The 15,148-nt window shown below is 40.4% G+C and overlaps 1 long non-coding RNA gene across 2 annotated transcripts; it reads left to right on the top strand.

Moving 5' to 3' along the window:
* Positions 1 to 11,088: 11,088 nt before the first annotated feature.
* Positions 11,089 to 12,266, top strand: LOC149165134 (uncharacterized). 2 transcript variants are annotated; one of them, XR_016260309.1, is made up of 3 exons: positions 11,089 to 11,479; positions 11,715 to 11,788; positions 11,969 to 12,266. It is a non-coding gene; the product is annotated as an uncharacterized LOC149165134 (long non-coding RNA). The 2 variants fall into 2 exon arrangements; XR_016260308.1 differs by having other exon boundaries at positions 11,902 to 12,266.
* Positions 12,267 to 15,148: the final 2,882 nt, after the last annotated feature.

The raw sequence follows: 15,148 nt of genomic DNA, 5'->3' as shown, positions 1-15,148 counted from the left end.
CATCCATCCAACATCATCATCCATCTGTGAAAAATCCATCTCCTCAAAGTGAAGAGATCCTCTCATCAAACCTCGACTCTTGATGTGCCACACCCAGGTCCTTGAAGCCACCTCCATCATCTCTGCAATGTGCCATCCCTCAAGTCTACCAAGGAAACAAGTATACACTTGTCTCATCTCTCATGTATCAAAAGTGGTTAAGTCTTGGCTAAACCCATGCCCAAGTGTTGCCACCAAGGCATCATCATCGTTGCAACTCTATCACTCCAAAGTCTCTCGTATCGATCCTCCTCATAAAGTCACTCTTTCAAGCACACCCATACATGTACTGAAAAGTATGCACCCCATCCTGCATCAAAGTCCTTGACCTCAACTCCTCAATGCATCAAATCCTCCAAGTCCACCATAATATGAAGTCCCCAAAAGTCACAACCTCATGTCATCATGAGTTCCATGAGTCATCTCCAACCAACACCCTGGCAAGCATACATGTCTCGACCCAAAGGTCTTTGCAAGATGCCTCGGCTCTCCATGTAGTAGGAATGCTCCATAGTCTGCTCACAAATCCACCCAAGTCCATGGCCTTGTTGTACTTAACTGCACAACATCCCCATCAGCTCATAAATAAAACATCTCCATGTCACATTAACAAATCCACCTGCAAAACATCCCTGCCTTAGCACTCCTCATTGGATGCCCATAAGTGACACCTCTACAAGTGCTCCTGCATAATGTCTCTGCATAAGACTGCCATGCACCATGTCTCCAACTTGATGTCCATGACTCAAATTGCCCATGTTTTCCAACTAAGTAGAGCCATCACAACAATCGGTCATCCCCATCCAAGCCTACAAATCCGGTCTAGTGAAGTCGGTCACCCAAACCATATATATCATCATCACATGAGTCTCTTCCACCATGGCTCCCCCACTGAAGGTTCCACCAAGACTTCCTCTTGGTCTCGGCCATGAGAAGTCCACCCAAGTATCATCATACTCAAGTGTGTGCCCTTCTCCAATCTATCCATGAGTCATGCCGGGCACTTAGCCAATTTCTCCATATGGCTAAAGCATGACCCATTCCTCCGCAATGATCATCATGTTCCTCCCTTGTCACGGGCCCTCGTACCTTCTGCCATAAGGTTACAGACAACCCCAACAAGCCCTGCAACAGTCAATGATCCTTTATTTTCCATACACGGTCTCTTCATAGACATCCATGGTAAGATCCTCCCTTGCATTGGCAAACTGATTTTGCTCTTCCCTACATATGGTTCATCTACCAAAAGCTCAACTGAAACACAAGTATAAGTAGTACTTACTTCATCATGAGGCTCCTCTATGTGAGTATCCTCATCCACCAATGTCTACAAGCTGCATGATCCTAGTCTAACTTGGTCAATTCCAAGTTCCTCCTTTATTGTTGTCATATCTGCAACATCCTCCATTTGTGTATACTTCCATTCTGTATACCCGTATTGGTCCTGGAGTTCTTCAAGTTCTTCCTTTATCTTCGCATAGCCTTCACGAATCTGCATGTTCTCGGCTTTCATCGAAGCCCATTTAGAACTCCATTCCCTCATTGTTGGAATTATGATACAGGTGTTGTCCTTGATGGCAACTCATTCAGAGGTATGATACAGGTGTTGTCCTTGGTGGCAACTCAATCAGAGGGCAGATCTTAGTATAGCAAGTCAAGAGAGAGATATGCACAGGTTAACTTTGATCAAAGTGCGTATACACGCGGGTGAGAAGAAAAAAAGGCACGTATACGTACACACGTAGATTCATAGAAGGAAAGGTGCATACATGTTGGAAAACTAAGTTTTGGTCCGTGGTATTTGATCCATGGTATTTTGGTATTGGTCTGTGGTATTTGGTCCGAAGTGTTGACCCCAGGTATTGGGTCCAAGGTATTGGTTCTACATGGTTTTGGACCATGGTATTGAGAGAAGCCTAAACCTATATAAGGAGAAGATCATTAGGCCAAGGGGGAAGAGAGGAAGTGATGAATATCTGATAAGCTGGTTATGGGTTTGTGATGCTTTGCTTGATCTAAACCAAGGATGCACTCATGTGGATGATGATGAACGATGGATCGGGGTCTTAAGGCTTGGAATGTTTATCATTATATGGTTTGATTATGGATAGACTAGATCTGAATTATTGACGCATGTTTTATTGTATGAATGTTATGATCTGGGTATGATTGATCTCTGGAACAGCTGCAAAGTTATGAGTAAATATTCGCAGATATGTACGTGGGTTGGCTTAGGTGAAAGCGCGTATGTACGCTGGTTTGGTTCTTCATAGTAGAGTATACATCATGAGATATGATATTTGAAGTTGCAGTTGGATCTGGTTATTGTTGCAGAGTTCTATTGTCTGTTCTGTGTTCTGGTGACTATGTTGTTGACAGGGTTTCAATGTTTCAGTATTGGGTGATTCAGAGATTGATGATGCAAGTGTAGTTGATGGGTGTATTGCAGTGATGATCAATTTTGTGCTTCAATGTTGTTGATGGGTCCAATATGAAAATTGGATGAAACGTGGCCTTCAGATTATGGTGTTGTGCTTCAAGAGTATCCAGTATGAAAATTTATGAAACGTGGTCCCTGGAGGAAGAAAGAAGATCGTAGAGTTCAGTAGGCCGGCGCCTACGTACTAGTAAATGGATCGACTAGTACAAGAGCTAAGGGGGTTGTAGCTCCCTTCCAGGAGAGTCTGGAGAACGAGAGAAGGTTGTAGCCTTCTGCAAATAGAAGCATGGGTACTAGTATAAGACTGCACCAGTACAGAACCATTGTAAAAAGAAGTTTCTTATTAAAGAAGATAGAGACGAATTGCAGCAGGTGGTTTGCACCCACATTGGGTTTCCACCTTATATCTTGGTGTCCATGTGTGTTGCTTATGTGTGATGATTTGTTCTACTTTACTACTCCTGTTTAGTGTTCATATGGTTAATAATGTTCTGATGCACTCATTAAGAAGCAACTAACTGAATTATAAGTTTATTGGATATACGCTTGTTGCTTTACACACAGTTGTGTATACACGCAGTTTTCCTTATCTGAAGTAGCGTATATGAATCTAAATATGGAAATGAAAATTTTATATTGATTTAATAATACTGATTCACACCCCCCCCCCCCCTCTCAGTATTATTTCCAACAATTGGTATCAGAGCAGGTCCTTTGGTAGAAGCTTGATCGCTTGAAGGAGATGCGTAGAACAATGGGAAAGAAAGCACGTCAAAAGAAGAAGACAGCTCAAAGGAACAATGACAGCCTGTCGTTGAGTGGAAGCAAGTATTCAGATCCTGAATCACCTCAAATTGAAGATGAACAAGCAAATGAAGCATCAGATAAAATCATAGATCAACAAGAGCTACTGAGCAAAAGGGAGAGTGCACTCAAAGAAGAAATTATCAGTTTAAAAGCTCAGCTGGAATGTGCCTTCAGAGTTCGTCAAATGCTGCAGGAGTTGAATGAAGAACAGGAAAAAGAGATTATCAAACTAAGGCAACAAGTGGAAGAAGGAAGAAAGTCTGAAGAAATTTTGAAGAAGCAATGTCTGGAAAAGGAAGAACAACATCAAGTTGAGGTAAATATCTTGAAAGGTAAATTAGAAGAAAAGGATAAACTATTACGATTTCAAGACAGTAGTAAGACTTTGGATGATATTCTTGGTAGTCAAAGGTCGCCTGCTATCAAAACTGGTCTTGGTTTTCATGAATCTGTTGAAGGTGAATCTAGCTCACAAGGTGAGGCAAGGAACTCTAATGAGAAATCTAAAATGATCAAGAAAGAGATGAGAGGACAACAGCCAAGGAAATAAATTTCTCAAAGAAAATCTTTTTCTCCTAATTGTGGAAGTGATAGATGATTATTTCCTCCGATGAATAATGTTGAATGTTATGTATGTCATAATCTTGGACATGTTGCAGCCAGATGCAGAAGTAGAATGGTTCAAGACCGTCACACAGAAAGATCATCATGTTCGAGGTACTTTAAGGGATATTGTTTTGCTTGCAATATGTTTGGTCACAAAGCCATTGACTGCTATAGAAGGAACATGAAACATGTAAGATGTTATGCATGTAACAAGTTTGGACACGTAGCAAAGGAATGCAGGAGAAGATTTTGGGCACCATACCAAAAGGAGAAAACTTCATCACAGTTAAAGATATGGAAGAAAAAGGAAGTACAGCTAGAAAGATGTGGTATAGCAGTGTACATAGACATGACAGACTCAGAGGAAGCTGAAAGTGTGGAACATCAGTGTTCTAAATCTCATACGCATGTATCATGAAGATAATTCGCGTATATACGCGAGTTAGAAACTGCACAGTCGCGTATATGGAGCTCTGAAGAAAAACAGTAGAATAGACTCAGGAAATGGTTCTGCCATGGTATATGATGGTTGGCACAGGCTCAGGGGGAGCATATGCTTCGAATAATGCATTGTTGGCATTATGGTTAGAAGTCCTTGGTAATGATGCTTATTGACATATCTTTCTACTGATTGTTGATTGACCAAGAGAATGGATTGCAGTTTAAGATGCTTATAGTGCAGATCATATAATCTATGATAGTTGCTGATAACTGTCATGGTCTTGTTTAGGTCCTTGGTCTTTGTGAGTCATATGATGTATCTTGTTACCCCACTATGCATGGGATGGATGATGTAATGGTTCTTGTGTTTGAGTCAAAAATGGTGTATCCCCACTTGGTTGGGAGACTGATGAGTCTTTAGGAAGGTCATTGGCAATGTATGTATAGAGTCATGTTATGCTTTTGCAGACCTTGCATGTGCTCAGGGGGAGCATGGACGGATTGGTACATCTTGGCATGTACAAAGGGGGAGCTCAATCAGAAACTTCAACATGTACTCAGGGGGAGCATGGACAGCAGAATGTATATCAAAGAAGAGAATATCTTGGTCCACCCTTTGCCCTTGATGTCAAAGGGGGGAGAGTGATTTGGTGTGGTGATTGCCATCAAGTCCAAAGGGGGAGATTGTTGGCATTATGATACAGGTGTTTTCCTTGATGGCAACTCGCTCAGAGGTATGATACAGGTGTTGTCCTTGGTGGCAACTCAATCATAGGACAAATCTTAGTACAGCAGGTCAAGAGAGAGATATACGCAAGTTAACTTTGATGAAAGTGTGTATACATGCGGGTGAGAAGAACAAAAGGCGCGTATACGTACACAAGCAGGTTCACAGAAGGAAAGGCGCGTACATGTTGGAAAACTAAGTTTTGGTTCGTTGTATTTGATCCATGGTATTTTGGTATTGGTCTGTGGTATTTGGTCCGAAGTGTTGACCCCAGGTATTGGGTCCAAGGTATTGGTTCTACATGGTTTTGGACCATGGTATTGAGAGAAGCCTAAACCTATATAAGGAGAAGATCATTAGGCCAAGGGAGAAGAGAGGAAGTGATGAATATCTGATAAGCTGGTTATGGGTTTGTGATGCTTTGCTTGATCTGAACCAAGGATGCACTCATGTGGATGATGATGAACGATGGATCGGGGTCTTAAGGCTTGGAATGTTTATCATTATATGGTTTGATTATGGATAGACTAGATCTGAATTATTGACGCATATTTTATTGTATGAATGTTATGATCTGGGTATGACTGATCTCTGGAACAGCTGCAAAGTTATGAGTAAATATTCGCAGATATGTACGCGGGTTGGCTTAGGTGAAAGCGCGTATGTACACTGCTTCTTCATAGTAGCGTATACATCATGAGATATGATATTTGAAGTTGCAGTTGGATCTGGTTATTGTTGCAGAGTTCTGTTGTCTGTTCTGTGTTTTGGTGACTATGTTGTTGACAGGGTTTCAGTGTTTTAGTATTGGGTGATTTAGAGATTGATGATGCAAGTGTAGTTTATGGGTGTATTGCAATGATGATCAATTTTGTGCTTCAATGTTGTTGATGGGTCCAGTATGAAAATTGGATGAAATGTGGCCTTCAGATTATGGTGTTGTGCTTCAGGAGTATCCAGTATGAAAATTTATGAAACGTGGTCCCTGGAGGAAGAAAGAAGATCGTAGAGTTCAGTAGGCCGACGCCTACGTACTAGTAAATGGATCGGCTAGTACAAGAGCTAAGGGGGTTGTAGCTCCCTTCCAGGAGAGTCTGGAGAATGAGAGAAGGTTGTAGCCTTCTACAAGTAGAAGCCTGCATACTGGTATAAGACTACACCAGTACAGAACCATTGTAAAAAGAAGTTTCTTATTAAAGAAGATAGAGATGAATTGTAGCAGGTGGTTTTCACCCACATTGGGTTTCCACCTTATATCTTGGTGTCCATGTGTGTTTCTTATGTGTGATGATTTGTTCTGCTTTACTGCTCCTGTTTACTTTTCATATGGTTAATAATGTTCTGATGCACTCATTAAGAAGCAACTAACTGAATTATAAGTTTACTGGATATATGCTTGTTGCTTTACACACAGTTACGTATACACGCAGTTTTCCTTATCTGAAGTAGCGTATATGAATATGAATATGGAAATGAAAAAGTTATATTGATTTAATAATACTGATTCACCCCCCCCTCTCAGTATTATTTCCAACACTCATTTGTTCCAATACCTTACTTCGGAAATCTTTTCCAGCATTGTGGCTCGATTCACCCGTCATAACCTGAGGTCCTTCTGCCATTTCTGTCATCTGCTTTCTTTGCAAACCTAAATCACCCTTCAGATTTCAGAATCACCTCTAATACCACCTGTCACGAAGTGCAGTGGGATCAACTCCTTGTCCCGATCAGCTCTGATACCACCTGTCACGTTAGTGTAGTGGGATCATCTCCTCGTCACGATTCCCCAAATTAGCTCCGATACCACCTGTCACGCCCCTACACTGGCGGTACTCTTCCAATTGCACTATAGGAGGTGCGGCACCACCAACTACTTTCTTTTCACCAATACTTGTAGTTATGGACTACACCTACTTTCGGTACTTAGTTTATTTTTCAACAGCTAAGCATATCTTTCGTTATATCATTTATCATATTAACTTCATTACCATGAATCAGCATTAACATGAAATGCACAACAGTATAACTGGGAGGGACAACTCCCTACAATGAGTCTACCCTTAGTAATAATAATAACAATTTGCATATAAGTTACAATCCTGGAGGAAACCCCAGATTTCCTTGACACTTATACTTTTTCCACCGGCGCCACCAGCTCATCACCGTCGCATCGTGTCGACCAACTCGTCATGCCGGGTGCACCCACCTGGCCGCTCGAACAATCCTTTGTCTGACTCGTGCCTTCGTGCACGACTGTCTGCACGTCGGCATTTCACCTGAACGCGTTCAACCGTTCACCAACTGGCGTTCGCACGTCTCGTTCACCTGACACCTTCGCACGCCCTCGGGAAACTTCCACGTTTCCACCAAACGCTTCATTTCACTGGGCGCCCTTGCACGCCCTACCATTTCACTCGTCGCACGTTTTGCTTGAATACCTTCGTTCACCCGGATGCCCTGTCGCATCCTCCGTTATAGAGTCAAAGTTGAACAGGTTAAACAGTGATGGTTTTGGGGCACATGGTATTGTGCACCCATAGTATTATTCCCGTGGTATTATATGTAATGGAGCTTATAAAAGGCTGGAAGGACTTCATTGTAATGCAAGACCTGGAGGTGAGCAGTGAAGGCTCACTTGGTCAGATTGGCCAGGGTTTTGGCCAATGCTAATGAGATCTTATTAGGTTGGGTTTTTCCCCAGATTTGGGGTTTTCCCGGATAAACATTTGTGTTTATGTGTTTATGGTTGTTGCTGGTTATTTTTATATTTATTCCTCTCAGTAATTATTTATGTTATGCAGTAAATTTCTTAACAACTGGTATCAGAGCCAGATATTGGCTTTAAAGGGATTCTTTGATGCCAGGGGTTTATAGTGCCTGATGAGATCAATGCAGCCTTTTTACAAATCTGGGTCTGGAAAATAATGGTGGAACAATCGTACGCGGAAGAACCTCAAGGAAGAATGTGTGGAAGATAGTGCCGTAACTGCCAAGGATCGCAGTGCATTTGCGATATTTACCGGTTTGGAACATGCTGACGAATTGTTCGGGATTCATGCGGCTATTTAAAGAAGGTTAGCAAAAGAAAATTGTTCATGCGGCTTCGAAAATTGTTCGTTTTCTGCTATGTGAGGCCACCAGTGCTGGAATCTACGAGGTTCTCATTGGGCTCGCAATTGGAGCGGTTTGATAGAAGTTTTTGAGCAAATCAAATTGAGAGAGGATGGATCAAAATCGCAGCAACAATAAACAAAAAAAAATTAATGAATTCAAAATTATTGCATGTAAATGGGCATACTACTGTAAGACCTGGTAAGGCATGTGTACCCCTCAGTGATCACCGATAAAGTCTAAGTTAGACCTAGGTGATAGGGGGGATGTCAGGTTAACAATACCCCGGGTAAAAACTCTGAGGGGGGTAAGAGCTAGAGTGAGCGGGATTGTCTCACTTAGCAGGTTTGGCTGGAGTTAGTTAAGGAACCCCAAGTCAAGTTTAAGGGGGGATTGTTAGGTAAACTTGACTCGGGATAGAGTCAAAGTTGACCAGGTTAAACAGTGATGGCTTTGGGGCACATGGTATTGTGCACCCATAGTATTCTGCTTGTGGTATTATATGTAATGGAGCTTATAAAAGGCTAGAAGGACTTCATTGTAATGCAAGACCTGGAGGCGAGCAGTGAAGGCTCACTTGGTCAGATTAGCCAGGGTTTTGGTCAATGCTAATGAGATCTTATTAGGTTGGGTTTTTCCCAGATAAACATTTGTGTTTATGTGTTTATGGTTGTTGCTGGTTATTTTTATATTTATTCCTCTCAGTAATTATTTATGTTATGTAGTAAATTTCTTAACACGAGCAACTTCCACATTTCCACTGAACGCTTCGTTTCACCGGGCGCCCTTGCACGCCCTACCGTTTCACCTGTCGCACGTTTTGCTTGAACGCCTTCGTTCACCCAGATGCCCTGCCGCATCCTCTGTTCAACCGTCGTTCACCTAGATGCCCTGCCACGCCCTCGCCCGACGTTCGACCGAACACCCTACCACACCCTCGCCTGGCGTTTGCCCGATCGTTCAGCCAGACGCCCTACCATGCCTTCGCCCGACCATCATTTGCCCGGATGCCCTGCCACGCCCTCACCCGACGTTCGACTAAACGCCCTGCCGCACCCTCGGCTCGTTCAGCAAAACTCGTCCGTGTGCATCCACCCACGCCCTCGCCCTACAACCTGACTCATTCAACGGCGCTACAACCTGCGCCTTGGCTCGCACTTCCTCTGTTCTGGTGTGAGTGCTTCAGCCCTCAATCGCCTACACTACGCCTTCATTCAGACTTCAATCTTCACACTTCGCCTTCCACGCTTGGACGTTTATGCCTTGATCAAACTTCGATGATAGAATGACTCCAAACGCCATTCTACTTATACTCTTGCGCTGCCATGGAGTGGAACGTTGGCTCGCCCAGCCGACCTCCGTTCAACCCTTCGTTTCAACACTCAAATGTGTCAGCTCGCCCCTTGGCCAACTCAACTCCTCAACCATCATGCCCGTTTGCTCGGTTGTCTTTGTCCGCCCATCGGTTCACCGGGACCGCACATCGGCCTATAAACCAAACGACCAAACACTTGTTATTTCGCATTTTTCTCCACCGTACTATTGCTCCCTTGGCTCGTCGCCCTTGCGCGCCCTCGCTGTGTCGCCTGCAGCTTGTGGACGTTACACAAGGGGTCTCATACACCGGTGGGTCCCTTGTCTCACAAACAAGGGGTCTCATACACGAATTTGATGTTTCTCTAGTCTCACAAGCAAAGGGTCTCATACAGTGATGGGTTCCTTGTCTCACAAACAAAAAGTCTCATAGACCAATTCAACATCTAACTTAACCATAATCTTAAAATTAAATAATAATAATATAAAACTTTCTAAAAATTCTAAAATTTTTATATAAAAATTTTATAAAAATTATAAAAATTTATTTAAACCTAAATAAACTTTTAAAACCATATTAATGTAATATAAATTTAACATGTGGCCCTAAAAACAATTTTTATCTTATATAGGCCCTTCATAGAGGGCATGCATCCAGATCGATGATTCTACTACCATTGGTTGGTTTTTGGCTGATATATAAATTTACGCTAAATGTTTTGAACAGTTTACTTGTATGTCGATAATATTTATGTATTTTTTTGTTTTATGTTTCCTCTTCTCATCTTTACTTGATTTATTGTATATATATAGATTTCACTGGTCCAAATTTTGACAAGACACGGTTAGTTAAGCTGGAGTTTTTTTAAGTATAATTTATTACACGTATAATAAAAACTATGTTTTTTAGAAAAATATATAAATGTTATTTTATTAATTATTTATAAAATAATAATAATAATAACTATAATAATTATGATATTATTATTACAAAATTATATATATTTTTAATTATCAATTTAATTGAAAAAAAAAACAAAAACAAAAACTCTTTTAAGAAAAAATAATTTTATTTTTATTTAAAATAAATTTAAATTATAATGTGAAATTATAAAAATATAATTGTATAAACAATTTTTTATTCATTATTAAAATACTATATTTTAACATTTTTTATAAAAATATTATATATTTATATAATTTAATATTTATATTTACGTATTATATAAAGTACAATAATTCATATATATTTTTCTTCCTTTTGAAATTTATGAAGGATAATATTTTTATTATTATTAATTATAATTTTATTTTTAGTCCCTGCCATCTGGCATCCGGCAGGGACTATAGTAACCGTTTGGAGGGCAGTTAGCATTAATTTACTTGGTTTTTTAGTGTTATTTGCACTTATATTCTAAAGTTTGGAGTTCAGCTTGTGTTCGCCTTCTTATTTGGCCTCTTCCCGAGGCGGAAGAGGCCGGACCATAGCCTAAACTCGTATTTAGGCACAATGAACTGGCCCTGACCGTCAGCGGTTTCATCTTAATGCTAACATTAATTCGTTAATGTTTAATGTTAATTCGTATTCGGTTGTTTGCAGGTTGGTATAGCAGGTTTGTTTGCAGGTTGGCAGCTGTTCTGCATGAAGTGGTGTACGTGTCGATGTCTCCACTGAATGGCTGTTGCAATCTCCCAAATAAAGTCCCTCCATCTCCCAGCGCTTTGTTAGGGTAACAATTGCCCTTTTCCTTGCTTCACTCCGGTCATTCGTGCCTCTGCCGCAAGGAGGTCTCGGCTCATCCACTAGTTGCAGCCCTCTACGGTGACTCTTTCTCTCTTCCTGGTGGGTCTCATTTGCTCATTCCCTGCTCTGCATCTTGCTTCCTATTGTTGAAGAGGGTTTACCAGTTCTGAAGGTTATTGCAGTCCAGCCATGGCAATTGTTCATAGCTCTGGAGTCGTGTCAACGCTACACGGTCTGATTGAACCATCAGGTAAGAAAAATTCTTCAGTTTGCCTATTCCTTCGAGGCTACCAAATCTGTAGGTTTTCATTAAATGTTTTCAATCTTCCGGTTACTATTTTTCCCATGCAGTGGCCCAACCTCTTACCACACTATGAAAGATCAAGGGTTTACAGAAGCTTCATAGTTTTTCCCACTTTATCTTTATTCTTTTCCTGTTTTACCTATTCAGTACTGCTGCCACTTAATTTTTTTTTAATGTGCAGTTATAAAGAGAATTTCCCTTCCGCAGCTTCATCTTGCGTGCTAGATTTTTCTCTATGCCAGTTGCAGGGTTCAGGTTAATTCCTCCTCCTTGTCTATTTCTTCCACCGAGAACCGGTTAAATAATCCTCATTTGATTTTCAGAGTTAAAGACTGTATTTACCCTTCTTCCTTTTTTGCGTGGTACAGGTACGCTACCATTGGGTTATGCTCAACTGCCTGGAGATTGACTGATGACTTCTTCTTTCCATTTCAGGTGTTCTATTCTTCACAATGTCTCTTAGATGGAGAAAATCTTATCACCTCTTCGAATACTGGAAATACTCGAAATCAAACCCTATTTGGGTTAGTTTCTCTGGTTCTTCTTCTATGTTCTGGGTTATATTGTCAGCGGCATATAATTGTCAGTTCCAGGATATAAATTAAAAGGATCTCTACACACAGTTTGTTGTAACATTGATTCTGGGATCTATTATTTCATTTTTGTAATGAACAATGTTAAGTTTAATACATATATACCGTTAATGCAAACCCAAATTAAGGGTTTCCAAATAGATTATTTGGTATTTTGGATTTGCTATCATTCATTTTGGCCGACGACCTTTTTACAGAATTTTTTGTTTATTGTCATTCACATATTCAAGATGTCATCAAGGGCTTTATGTCATGCAGCTATATTCGAAATATAGCTCGAACTGTACTCAGTTCGAGCATAAAGGAAAATCTACTAGTCTTTGTCAAACATTTTTTTTGTGTTTTTCAGATATTATCAGTAATTAGTTTTGCAATTTAATGCATTATCACTAGCTTACAGGCATGAAATTTCTTACCTGCGAATGCGTGCTCAGTAGTCGGTTTTCATTGGAATTTTGTGGAACGATGAATGTTCTGAAGTCTGGTACACGCGTTTTCTGGTATACTGTTACCCTGCTTCATACGTTTCTCTGACCGTAATTAGTTTTGCAATTTAATGCATTATCACTAGCTTACAGGCATGAAATTTCTTACCTGCGAATGCATTACTGCAATGCCTGTACCTGCTTTCCAAATTTCCTTTTCTTTTGGGCAGGAATAAACTGTTCTCTGTTTGTAAGAAAGAGGCTGAAGTACTTCTTCTGTAAAAACCAGATGAGAAAAAAAAAAGACAAATTCTTCGTACGATTTTGTCACGGTGGGGTAAGACTACTGTTCAGCTGCGGTAAGACTACTGTTCAGCTGCACATCTTCCTCAGAGCTCTGGAGCCCGTGGTCTTCTCCAAAAACTCTGGCTCGATGAGCCGTTGTGGAACACTGTAAAAACTTAGGACACTCACGACTTTGTAAGTGACACTTGCCATCCATGCAAGTGTGTTGGCGCGAAAAATAAAACTTAAGTCACCAGTTTTGAACATTGTTTCATTTAACTGGACATTAATTGTTAAAATTTTTATTTTTTGACAGCTGTAAGAACTCGGTGTAAATACATATAGTTAATTTCACTATGTACCTATCCTCCTCTACTAATGAGCAATGAGCTATGATCTGGTGGATGTTTCAAACTTATGACACTTGCCATCCATGCAAGTGTGTTGGCGCGAAAAATAAAACTTAAGTCACCAGTTTTGAACATTGTTTCATTTCACTGGACATTAATTGTTAAAATTTTTATTTTTTGCCAGCTGTCTATTTAAGAACTCGGTGTAAATGCATATAGTTAATTTCACTATGTACCTATCCTCCTCTACTAATGAGCAATGAGCATGGAAGCAGCGGCATATAAGCATGGAAGCAACTCGTTTTCACTGTCGCTGTGTTGTTATCAGCGCTCCTTCGGGTCCTGCTCAAACTCTGGGTGCCGCTACCCAATCATTCCATCACTTCCTAAAGGCTCAACTTGATGCAGGGACTCGCTGCGTCGCAGCTGCCCTTGTTTAAGATAATATTTGATGATAATATTGATTTTATCATTATTATGGCTTCTTTATATTGAATTATTAAAAAGATTTTCTTAATAATTAAATGTGTTTATCAAATTTATCAATAGGATAACCATATACATTTAAAAAGAATTCTAAATATTTAATGTTTACATGTTCATCACCAGATGAGGTGTCAGAATCAAGAAAGGGTGCGGACTAGGTTATTTCTATCCCACCAAGCCACACACATGAGGGAGCCCTTACACTCATTTGCCCAAAGGTCTGCATAAAGCTTGTTTACAGCCATTACAATTGAAATTCTATGAGAAGCAATTCTGATAGGTTTTATCCTATATCCGATCCGGATACTAGCTTGTCTAGTGCACCTATCATTTCACTCAATCCCATTAATAATGCATTCATTCTAGCATGTGAAGAGGTTAAGGTGTGGTATACAACTCAAGGATTTCATTATGCATTATTTCATGGGAGGCCTTCAAACATATTTCAAGTCTCAGGGCAGTGACTTGTGGAGAACGTATCCTCAATGCACCGAAACTATGTGTCACCCCCATCTATTATAGTGGAGGTTCAGGGTTATGTCTCTCAGGTGTTGTGTACATATTGGTAGCTCCATCAAGGGATTAAGTTGGAAAGACAAGATTGCCTTAATGGTTTCTTGGCTATGTTTCAGTAATTTTTCAACCCTTTCACGAAGATGGCTAAAGTGGAAAGGGAAACAATTCAGCTAGCTATGTAAAACAATTCAAATTTTTCCTAGCTCACAAGTGATGGAAGGTAACCGAGTTGGGCAATGCAAGTCTGAGGTCCTATGCACTGGACTTTTTTTTAAATTCTCTTCATCTTTTCTTTTGAATGGTTTATTGTTTCAAAACAGAGGGAAAGTGATAGCCTCACCTTTGGAAAGGGCCTTCACGCTCCTGTGAAGTCATTGACAATACTCTTAGTTTTGGTTGCCTTAGCCTTCCTCCCAAGGTAGATCAAGCCCTCATTGGCCCTTCACTTCATAAATCAAATTTCTTCGTGCACATTGACTCCTGACCTACAAGACTCGTAGTTCAATTTGACTCATTAGTCACTCCAAAGAAAGGAAATATGTCACATTAACATGCCCATGTCTACCAAGGAGCTTCTTATTATCAAGATCATGGGCATGTCATAGCCCAATTGAGAGCTAAAAGCTCTACATCTAGGTACTGGGAACTTATCCCTCAACTAGTGCCAGAGGAATTAACTCAAGTAGAAATAGAATTGGAAAATGAACATCACATCCTTATAGACACGAAAGTGTTGACTGAGGTTGTGAATTGGGTTCATGATGTCATTCATACCTGCAAAAGATATAACCAGTATATGTACACTGTGGACATCTACTTGCACCTCAAATTTCCCATTGGCAAAGTATTGATTAGCATAGATGAAATCTAAGAGGACATTCTTCTCTCCTTGGATCACATGCAAAGGAAAATGGCAGCAATGAATTCAAGACTATGAAACATTGAAAAACACATAGGCAT

The sequence above is a fragment of the Pinus tabuliformis genome, chromosome 5_1 (genome assembly GCF_031772625.1).
Source record: "Pinus tabuliformis cultivar Carrire ecotype Pingquan chromosome 5_1, CPIR1, whole genome shotgun sequence".
Lineage (NCBI taxonomy): Eukaryota > Viridiplantae > Streptophyta > Pinopsida > Pinales > Pinaceae > Pinus > Pinus tabuliformis.
The sequence above is the reverse complement of the archived record's forward strand: the minus strand, read 5'-3'. Positions and strand labels throughout refer to the sequence as shown.